Source organism: Ctenocephalides felis, unplaced genomic scaffold (genome assembly GCF_003426905.1).
Source record: "Ctenocephalides felis isolate EL2017-DRISC unplaced genomic scaffold, ASM342690v1 CF-g0.4_SCAFFOLD_00845, whole genome shotgun sequence".
In the NCBI taxonomy this organism is placed as follows: domain Eukaryota; kingdom Metazoa; phylum Arthropoda; class Insecta; order Siphonaptera; family Pulicidae; genus Ctenocephalides; species Ctenocephalides felis.
Window position 1 is genome coordinate 2,632,872 of NW_020536999.1, and position 12,183 is coordinate 2,645,054.

The window sequence follows — 12,183 nt, forward strand, 5'->3', positions numbered from 1 at the left end:
AGTAGAGTCTTTTTATTTTTCTTATGTAAAAAGGCAGTCTGCTTGTCAGTAGAGTCCCTTTTTTCCACCTTCTACGTCGATATATATTATTTCATTATATATTTCAAAAAGTTCCTTTTATCTGCAAAATTTCTGCTCAATTTGTTCGTCAAATTGTAAATTCCACAAATTTAATAAATGTCCTTAACTGGACAGTTGTAAATAAAAGAGAGAATAAAAAAATGTTTGTCAGTAGAGTCTTTTTATTTTTCTTATGTAAAAAGGCAGTCTGCTTGTCAGTAGAGTCCCTTTTTTCCATCTTCTACGTCGATATATATTATTTCATTATATATTTCAAAAAGTTCCTTTTATCTGCAAAATTTCTGCTCAATTTGTTCGTCAAATTGTAAATTCCACAAATTTAATAAATGTCCTTAACTGGACAATTGTAAATAAAAGAGAGAATAAAAAAATGTTTATCAGTAGAGTCTTTTTATTTTTCTTATGTAAAAAGGCAGTCTGCTTGTCAGTAGAGTCCCTTTTTTCCACCTTCTACGTCGATATATATTATTTCATTATATATTTCAAAAAGTTCCTTTTATCTGCAAAATTTCTGCTCAATTTGTTCGTCAAATTGTAAATTCCACAAATTTAATAAATGTCCTTAACTGGACAATTGTAAATAAAAGAGAGAATAAAAAAATGTTTATCAGTAGAGTCTTTTTATTTTTCTTATGTAAAAAGGCAGTCTGCTTGTCAGTAGAGTCCCTTTTTTACATCTTCTACGTCGATATATATTATTATGATATTTAATTTCATTATATAATTACTTTCATTAAAAGTTTTCGTTTGCTTGTAAGTAGGCTTTTTTCTTTCAATAGTTATTTTTTCTGAAAATTTCGAAATACATTTTTCTCGTCAGTAGAGTCCACTTGTTATTTTCTAAGAAGGTGCTTAACTTGATCGTTAGTAGAATCCTATTCTGCTTTCTATGTTAGGATTCAGTTTGCTCGTCAGTTGAGTCCTCTTTTTATCTTCTAAGTCTATTTAGTTAGGGGGCGTCCATTAATCACGTGAGGTTTTTAGGGAAAGGGGGGGTTTGACAAAAAATCACGAAATATCATGAGAGGGAGGGGGGGTATGGTAAGATATCACGTGTATTTATTTTTAACTGACTTTTTAAAATAAATTCAAACATTTTCAAAAGAAGAATAAAATTTTTTAGTTTTTTCACGTAACTAAAAATACACGTGAAGTTTGGTGGGGGAGGGGGGTAATTTGAATATCACCAAGTATCACCAAGGGGAGGGAGGGTCCAAAAATCCTCAAAAACTAGCTCACGTGATTAATGGACGCCCCCTTACATAATGGGTTGCTCGTCAGTAAGTTTTTTTTTTGGTTTCCATAAGTTTTTTTTAATTACTATATTTGTTACAACTGCTAAATAATTAACATCTAGTAACAATAATGAACAATTATATAAATTTAATAAAAAGAGTACAAATAAAAGATAGAATCAATAAAATGATATCCGTAGTATGATGATTTAATGTAAAATAAAAGAAAATACTAATAATAATAAAATTAATAAGTAAAATAAATAAAATTTCTGAATAATAAAAATAATACTAGAAAAACAATAAAGTAGAATAAAAACAATAAGCGATAAATAATAATGAATATAACAAAATAACAATATTAGAAATAATAAGATAATCATAATACAATAATAATAATAATAATATAAGAAAAATAAGTAAAATCTTTATTTTACATTCGACGTCGATACTCAGTTTGCTCGTCAGTAGAGTCGTTTTTGTAATACTGACAATTTAAATTAAACTTGATAGATAGTAGAATTTTCTATCATTTCGTATTAATATTAAGTTTGATCATCAATAGAGTCCCTTTTCTTTTACTCGTGTGTGTAATTTACTTAGTGAAGATAATTTTTCGCTTTTTATGTCAAAATTCAGTTTGCTCGTCAGTAGAGTCCTCTTATTACTTTCCACGTCGATATTTAAATTGCTCGTCAGTAGAGTCTTTTTCTCTTGTTGTAAGTAATTAGATGTTTCTAAATAATAAAATAAGTATATACATTAATTGATACATATTATAGATGTTTGTTTGGTGCAAAATAAAAATTACCGATAATTAATAATAATTAAAAATTATCGGGTTAATGTCTCAGATGAGGTTATGATAATTGATAAAATTGCTAAACTTCAAGTTAGTAAATAAATTTCAAAAAAAGTACCATGTTTTGTCTATGGCAACAGGAGGATTGAAGACTTGTTTTATATTTCTTTATATTATATAAAATTTTGTTACATTTTTTTTTAATTTACTCAGTATAAAATCTAGATTATACCATAACTTGCCCTGACATTTTGTAATTCACATCTCACTTTTCCATATTTTAATTCCGTATATTCGTGTCATTTTTTCGGGTTTTTCCATACCTCTGATCCGTAGAGAGGTAGACTCTATTTACTATATATGTATGTATATATATATATATATATATATATATACATATGCAATTATATTTCGCCGTACATAAAGTGTGTTATGAATAAAGTTATATAATTATAGAGCAAAAAAGAAGAAAAACAAAGAGGCCATTACGCATGCGCAACTGTCGACCAACAGGCCGCCGCCGCTTACACATCCCATAATAATATCTGACTTAGGGCCGAAGGTTCTTAAACATTCACATAAAATATCATAATATATAATTTTAATAAAATAACTAGTGGTGCATGGCTTACAAGATCAACGCGCTGCAAGACAAATTGCTGCAACTTTCCATACCGAAACGTAAATTTTGAAAAGCTTTACAATTTTTTGAAAATTTTAAAAACTTTAGATTTCAATAAGTTATGTTTCCATCTAATGTTATTAATGTGTGTTGAATGATTTTCTTTCCATAGCTCTTGGTCACAATTATTATAAACAAAAGAAGCATAATGCATTTTGGGCTTTTTGTACATCGTGTTTTATAAGTAAATATAAAATAATTGTTTGATTATATTCTCTCTATTACTCCTTTATATTTTTTCTTTCATAATTCAAGCCAATTTTACAACTATCAAACACTTCAAAAGTGGCTTGTATATTAATTTGCTCCTCAGTAGAATTCTTTTCTTAATCGATATTTGATTTGCTAGTCAGTAGAGTCCGTTTCGTATTATTAACTTCCCGTAGGGTAAGTTATTGTAATGGTCCAAAAATCGGAATTGAAATTTTTTACATTTCTCGACGTTTTGAAGGTTTCTGAACGTTTTGGCATACCTCAGAAAAAATAGATGTGTGTGTGTGTGTGTATGGATACAAATTTCCAGTCACGTTTTCGGGCGCACGGATCAACCGATTTGAATGGTTTTAAAAAACATTCGATTCCTATGGAGAGGGAAAAGCGCTGATTAGTTTTTGGCAAAGGCAGGTCCAGTCGTTACGGAGATACGGAGCAAAGAGTGCAGAAAATAGAAATCGAGTTTTGAGAGAAAGGAGTATCCGATTTGAATGATATAAAAACATTCAATTAGTAATGATTGGGAGAAGTGTTTATTAGTTTTTCGCAAAAAGCAGGCCCAGCCATTTTGAAGATACGAAGCTAAATGTACAAAAAATGGCAGTTTTTGAGAGAACTGAGCGTCCGATTTAATTGATTCAAAGAACTTTCTGCTTGTTTCAACAAAATAATTGATTTTGGAAAAAAAAACATAGTCGTGACTTTTTTTTTTTTTTAATTTTTTGTATATCGAAAATAATTCAGATTTTATTCTTAATTCTGACTATAGTTCTAATATACTTTACAAATAATTTCAACTTTGCAATTCAGTTTATATAATTCTTATAAATATTAGACAATGTTACAATATTTATAATAATCTATTTGTAAACATTTAATATTCCTCGAACATTTCGTTACGGTACGGGAAGTTCCAGCAATTTGCCTTAAGGCACGATGCCATCCACCCCACTACTTCTAGTTTCAAATCGGTACTTGTTCGTCAGTAAAGTCATTTCGTTATTTTTTACGAAGGCATGTAAGTAAAATAGTTTTCCGTTGTTTTATATCATAATTTAGTTTGCTTATCGGTAGAGCCCTTTTGCTCTCAATTTTACCATTTTCAAACAGCCGCTAAAGAAGTTTTTCTTCAAAAATCTCTATCGAATAATCTCGGTTGAACATAAGTTAACTTGAAAAATATTGGTTATTAATTAGGCCTAATATTTAATAATTCGGCTGTCGATTTGATGTTAGTTTGAGAATGTCTGGTATACTGCCATGACCTATTGAGCGGGCATTGCACACTTGTGACGTCATAACTGCATTAGCTCTATTACGAACGACTAGGAACACACTCGACTGAAACGAACAAATAAACGAAACAAGATATTTATGTATATACAAATATGCATCATTATATATATATATATATATATATATATATGTGTGTGTGTATATATATATAAATATATCTTTCCTGGATTTGTTATTCATTCGTATCTATGTAAAAACAAAAATGTTTATAATAAATAAACGAGAGAGAAGATGAAACGTACGCAGTTCCGAAATACCATATATTTACCAAAAACATTTATGCTTTAACAAACCTACTATATAGATTCATACTTCTAGTTGCAAAAATAGTTTAAATAATTTTTGGTTGTATTTTTTTAAATTTTTTCGAACTCTTGAATAATGACACAAATTTTGTATCTAAACGTATAAATTTAATATCTTTTATAATTTCGATAAATTCATTGTTTATATTTGTTAACGATCGCAGCACCGTCACGCGAATGATACTTGAAAGAACATGTTTATAATAATATTAAACATTTTAATGGAAGTTGGAACACGTTTTCAGTCTCTGAAACGTTGAAAATAAATAAATACTATCGTCAATCAAACTTTTTATTTTAATATACCTAATATAATACTTCATTTTGAGTTTTTTTTTATCAAAAATGTTTTAATTTTCCAAAAATATATCTGAACTAATTGTGTATGTATGTTTCTCTAGTTTCAACCTCTGAATGATGACACAAATTAAGCGTCGAAACGTGCATCTAGTTATAATTCATTCATTCAAATAAATTTATTATTAACTTCCCGTAGGGTAAGTTATTGTAATGGGACGAAAATCGAAATTGATAATTTTTACATTTCTCTACGTTTTGAAGGTTTCTGAACATTTTGGCATACCTCAGAAAGAATGGATGTGTGTGTGTATGTATGTATGGATACAAATTTCCAGTCACGTTTTCGGGCGCACTGATCAACCGATTTGAATGGTTCAAAAAACATTCGATTCCTATTGATAGGGAGAAGAGCTGATTAGTTTTTGGCAAAGGCAGGTCCAGCAGTTACGGAAATAAAGAGCAAAGGGTGCAAAAAATAAAAATCTAGTTTTTGAGAGAACGGAGCATCCGATTTGAATGATCTAAAAAACATTAAATTAGTAATGATTAGGAGAAGTGGTCATAAGTTTTTGGCAAAGGCAGGCCTAATCATTTCGAAGATACAGAGCTAAATATGTAAAAAAAGGCAGTTTTTGAGAGAACTAAGCGTCCGATTCAAATGATTCAAAGAACTTTCTGCTTGTCTTAACAAAATAATAGATTTTGGAAAACAAAATTTTTGTTTCAACTTTTTTTTTTCCAAAAAAAATTTTTTGTATATTGAAAATAATTCAGATTTTATTTTTAATTCTGACTATAGTTCTAATGTACTTTAAACAAATAATTTCAACTTTGCAATTCAGTTTATATAATTCTTATAAATATTAGACAGTGTTACAATATTAATAATAATCTATTTGAAAACATTCAGTATTCTTCGAGCATTTCGTTACGGTACGGGAAGTTTCAGCAATTTGCCTTAAGGCACGATGCCATACACCCCACTAGTTATATATATGAATTGTAAATATTGCAACCCACAACACGAGCCCCATTTCAATTTTCTAACCAACATCTGATTATTATATTATCCCGGTTACATAATTTTGATCTTAGACGCAAAACAACTTTCTTCTTCGTCGTCGTCGTCTTCGTCTTGTTCGACATAGATAGTTAGTTAGTTATATAACGAGTTGCCAAGTGCACATTGCACATGCAACGGTCGTTTAGTTCGGTTGCACAACGAAGAGTTAAGAATTCGCCGAGAATGAAAGTTCTAACATCGACCGCAGAGAGAAAAAAATCATTCCAGTCGTCAAATGTCTAGTTTGCCGAAGAGAAGAGAAAGCGAACAATGTTGCATCAGGCAACACTTAACAGATGCAGGAAATAAGTACATGGATAAGATTTTTTAGTAAAGCACTATTGAATGTGTTTAACTAAATATGCTGTACTTGAAAGTTTATATATTAGTATGATTTGATATTTTTATTGCACTTATGATGAAATTGTTTTTTGATGTTTGTACGTTTTGTAGGTTAGGTTTTATGTGTGAAACGCCTGATCACACAGCAACTACACAGCTTTTTACAGTTTCTAACTAGCAACTCATACGAAGGATACACCCGTAAAATATTTTCCCATAACATTTTTATTCTAGCACTTCGCCTTTTTTTACAGAATGATGACACAAATTTAGTATAAAACGTACGAATTTAGTTTTTTTTTTTAAATTTAAGTAAACATCTTCACCAAAGTCTATTTTGAATTAGAAACATTTTTATCATGATAAAAGTGAGATATTTAAGAGTAAGAGTATTGAGAGTAAGATATTTAAAAATAAGAGTTTTAAGAGTAAGATATTCAAGAAAAAATTATTTAAGAGTAACATCATTAAGAGTAAATAACATTATCATTTCGCAGAATTTATCGAAGAATAGATAGTAATATAATGAAGGTCCGAATAATATATGAAAGTTTAGCATCGTTCAACAACAATATTTGAAAGTAGAAGGAAAAAATGTATAACCAGCTATAACCTTGATTCTTATGATTTTGCTATCGGGAGATAAACGGTAATCTTTGAAAATCCATAATAAAAGTATTTTCTTCCGTTGGTAGTTTTTTAGCATTAGTTAAAAATGTAATTATTTTGTAAAATACCTTTAAAATTATAATAAGGCTTTAAACCTTCTTGCCAGCTACCCGTTTCAAGTTACCCCGCCTATGGGGTAAAAAAGTCTAGATAACAAATTTTTGAAAGACATCAAAAAAGCACTCAAAAATAAATTCAGTGTCAATTCTGATTTTCAAAGATTCTCCCCCATTTCAAAGATTACCGTTTTCAAATCAAGGTTGAAGCTGGTTATACATTTTTTTTTCTCTACTTTCAAATATTGTTGTTAAACAATGCTTAGCTTTACTGACTTTTGACACGGTGGTGGAACATTTTAACTCCGGACCTTCATAAATTACTATCTATTCTTCGATAAATTCTGGGAAATTATAACTGGGAAAATTTTATTCGACAAAATGTTCCTTTGATCGATACCGAATTCAGGTTCTGAATTTAAATAACATAAATAAAAAATAATATAACCTAGAAAATATTTTATAAATACCAATGAGTATATAATTATACAAATGAGATCTTTCAGAGCACTGTGTTTGAGAAAAATATGCCAAAAAGTGCATTCTCATATTAACATTTAAAAAAAATTGATATTTTGAATTTCTAGTAACACTTGCAATCCGTTTAATATAAATATAACGTTTGTGTATAAATATAACTACGAACAATACTACTTACTACGATTCATTTATAATTAAATAATATCCACGTCAAACATTCTATTAAAAGTAATTGAACATCATCTGTCAAAAACGTTTGGCATTTGACGTATTAGCCACCGTCCATAGTTTTATTTAAATTACGCTTCTACAAAAAATTTCAAATTAAAAATGTAAAGTTTCTATGCGATTTTGAAATAATATCTCATCTTTCCGACCTTCTCTGGATTGGCATGAATTTTTCAAGACTAAGACTGGCCAAATCGGTTTAGCCGTTTTCGAGTTTTAGCGGATCATTTTATCGAGAGCTCCATTTTTATATATAAGAAGATATATATTATCATAAAAAAATGCTCAACTATATTGAAAATACAATTACCACCTGCACTTTGGAAAAATTTACAATGCATTCTAACAAGCTAAATGCAATTAACATCTAATTTAGCATTTGCATCGCAGGAAACATTTGCAAGCGAACGAACCAGGAACTTTCTCGAACACGGTGGAGCGATCTTGTACCTTTTTCATATTACGTAATCACTTGTAATCGACACACACACTATTACATAGATATACAAACACACATTTGTGTGTTTGTATTACCTGTATGTGTGTTGGTAGTGAAAGTTTGTTTTTCATTTCCTGGTAGAGAATTGCCGTCCGTTATTGGCCTGTTACATGCACCAGGAAATCTGTCCAGGCCAATAGAAAACAACACCGTTTTCCTCGTTTTTGCAATTAAAAAAGATAATGGCGATGCTGAGTTCATTGCTTTCATAGACACATGTAACATGATTAGTTTATATATATATATATATATATATATATAAAATAATATTAGGTTGTCAAATATCTCCCTTCCGCTTTTTTGCTCTTGGTTTCATACAAAAAGGCGGAAGGGAGATATTTGACAACCTATTATAAAGTGCATGTGACGATGTTTGTCCGGAATGAACTCCTAAACTACTGAGCCGATTTTAAATTTTATTGGCTCACCGTATGCTTTGATATCCAACTTAGGTTATGAGCAATTATAACATTTTTTTATTTATATAAATGTAAAAACAAATATTAAGAGTATTGAGGTGTTTATCACATTCAAATTTCAATCCAGGGGATTTTTGTAAAAGCCACAACAAAGCGTAGCTGGGTATGCTAGTATATATATTTATATATATATATGTATATATATATATATATATATATTATGGTGGTCCTTAATATGGACATTTTTTAATTTCCTTGCTCCCAAGGGCTCAATTCTCTGAAAGTTTTAGCTCCCTATATTAACTATTACATAGTGTGCAATTCAATCAAACTTCGTATGGCAATAGCATGGAAAAAAATTTGAAAATTAAAAAAAAAAATTTAAAGCATAACTTAGCAACAAATGAATTAGAAATGAAAATTCGTGTAATTTTTTATTGAAAAATTGACGCTTTGCAAAATAATTGAAAAATTTTTCATGCTATTTCTATAAAAAACTTTGATTGAATTGCGCACTATCTAAAAGACAATATTAAGAGCTGAAACTTTCAGAGAATTATTTTTTATCAATTTGGAACCATTTGAGCACTTGGGAGCAAGGAAATTCGAAAATGTCCATATTAAGGACCACCCTAATATATATATATATATATATATATATATATATATACAAATTTCTATGTAAACGTATGCGAATAACTGCAATAACTTTCTCTTCTCCAAGACAAAATGTCAATAACTCACTACTAGAGGAGAACAATTCGCTCTGTTGCTCCTGAGCAAGTTCAATGTACTTTTACGTAACGTCATCTGTCGATTGACTCTTAATCTTAAATATATCATACTCGGTAATACTCATAAATATCCTACTTTTTCTCTTAATTGTCACTTACTATTAACTATTTAACTATTTAATTTAATTTAACTATTTAATGCCACTCACTATTAACACTCTTACTCTTAATACTCCTACTCTTAATACTCCTACTCTTAATACTCCTACTCTTAATACTCCTACTCTTAATACTCCTACTCTTAATACTCCTACTCTTAATAATCTTATTCTTAAGACTCTTATTCTTAAGACTCTTACTCTTACTTTTAAGATTCTTACTCTTAAGACTCTTACTCTTAAGACTCTTGCTCTTAATGCTCTAACTCTTAAAGCCTTAATTTTAGTTATATTGCTCTTAATCAACTTACTATTAATGCTGCTGCTCTTATTAACTTCCCGAAGGAGAAGTTTATGTTTTCATAAAAAAATCCGATTCGCTAATTTTATGTTTTCTCGACGTTTCAAGCCATTCTGAATCGAATGAGACCAAGTTTAAGAAAAAAGTATGTGTGTGTATGAACAGATTTTTTGCCGTAAATCGACGATTTCTTAAAAACGGCTGGACCGATTTAAAAAAAAATGACTCAACTGACGAGTAAACGGAATCCTTACATAAAAAGCAGAATAGGACTCTACTAACGAGCAAGTAAAATGCCTTTTTAAAAACTTTTTGAAAAGTGACCTGAAAAGTGAAAATCTACCGAGCTGTTCTCTTGTAATTCGTTGAAGAAAAAAAATTAAGCCGATTTTTATGGAACATTTTTTGGCGATATATATCATGGTCTTATACAACTTATTGAAATATTACGGCCTTACGACAAGTCTAAACGACATTTTAAAAATTCATCAAAGTTTGAGAAAATTAGTAAATTTTTTTGACGTTCGTTAAAATTAAAATTAGACGATTTACTTGGTAAATCGATAGAGTACTTGGTCTTACATACTTAATCATTAAAGTCCCAAGGAAACTGGATCAATTATAAAAATGGTTGATTTTTGAAAATTTGCTTTTAGAAATACTCCTAGTTAACATGTTCGTTCGTTAATTAATTTATTACACTCATAAATTAATTTATTTGTTATTGATTAAGTAGATTATTTACACATATCGGGAAGTTCATGTAACTTGCCTCAAGGCTAAATACCAATACCAACAAGTTAAAATTTCAAATGTTAAAATAAGATCCTTGATATATTCGCGTGGTTACTACACAATCAATATGAATATATAATTAAAATTTCTAAATATAAAATAATTTACTATCAAAAAACAACCATAATATTTCTATGGTAAAAAATATTACACAGGGCAACAAAGCTGTTTTTAAGTATATTTGGGGCGCTGATTTCAAAAATGAAATTGTTTTTGTTCTATGAGCTTTAGTTTTCAAGATATGATATATATGATACATAAGCAATGAAAAACAAAACAGTAATACAATTCAGAATTTTATTTTAATGAGATATGCTTACTCGTACATACAAACTTACAAGACCCATTCGGCCTTAGTTGGGACATTAGTTGACACTGTGAAAAGTTCTTTTCCGTGACGATCTAGAATGGATCTGGTTTCGGCAACTTTTTTCCAAGTTCCAAACTAGAGCTGATACAAAAAAATGGTTTGCAGATTTGAAATCAGCGCAAAAAATACTATAGGAATCAGATCTAACATTTGATGCACCAAACAAAAAAAAAATTTAGGCCTGTGTTATCATTGCTACATCTGACAAAATTTTTCCTTATGTCGTTAACATTCTTCTAAAAAAAAACTCTTACTTGCTCAAAGCTCGTATCTCGAATTTTGCTCGTATGTCGAAGCAACGAGTCTTTTTTTTGGCGGCTCGTATCGTCGTATCTCGAAACACTCGTAAGTCGAGTAAGTCGCTGTATATAATAATTTGTTACCCTCACTACATACCTGTGAAATGTTCTATGAATTAATATGTACATACACACATGTGCATAAGTATACACATATATCTTGAGCACGACGCACAATGTTGTGCGCGCGCACAAAACACACACAAACACACACACACATATAAAATATACAGAAAGCACATAGCACGCCGTTGACCCACATAAAGGTCATTGCTACTATCAAGTTGCACACAGAAGAGAATCATTTCATTTCTATGTCGGACGGTTACGTCCCTCGACTTACGACTACGAGCGCGACTTTTAGAACGATTGAAATGTGCATTCGAGGGCAGGCGTTAAATGAACTAGTGGTATATAGTAATCAGAATTACCAGTGAGCGAATGCATCACACATCAATGAAGCTTACTTAATCCTTGGTTACGATTCTCATTATACAGGTAACCCCCGCATAACACGGTACTTCTATAACACGGATTCGCTCCAACACGGTTTAAGAATTGAGATCATCCCCCTCATATCAAGGTACTTTCGAGTTCGCATAACACGGTTTAAGAATTGAGGAAAGTGTTAATAAAATAAGAACTATAGAAAAACCTATGAAAAGCAAACTTTTAGTCTAAAATTAGTAAAATCGCCGTACAATAGCTCAATAAATGTGATGAAACTAGTGCAAAAGATGACTAATTTGATATACATTATTAGAGCGCGTACGTTCTATCGAAAAAAAATTCTAGGATTATCCGAACAATATATTAGATAATTCTTAAGCAATTCTTTAAATAAAATGAGCATAAA

General features: G+C 29.9%; 1 protein-coding gene across 1 annotated transcript in view; it reads right to left on the reverse strand.

Annotated features, from left to right (window-relative positions):
* The window catches only part of LOC113363729 (general transcription factor 3C polypeptide 6), a 91,526-nt gene extending 80,139 nt beyond the window's left edge, over window positions 1-11,387 (reverse strand). Inside the window, exon 1 of the mRNA XM_026606214.1 lies at window positions 11,283-11,387. The gene's annotated coding sequence lies outside the window, so the exon portion shown is untranslated. The remainder of the gene's footprint in view (window positions 1-11,282) is intronic.
* Window positions 11,388-12,183: the final 796 nt, after the last annotated feature.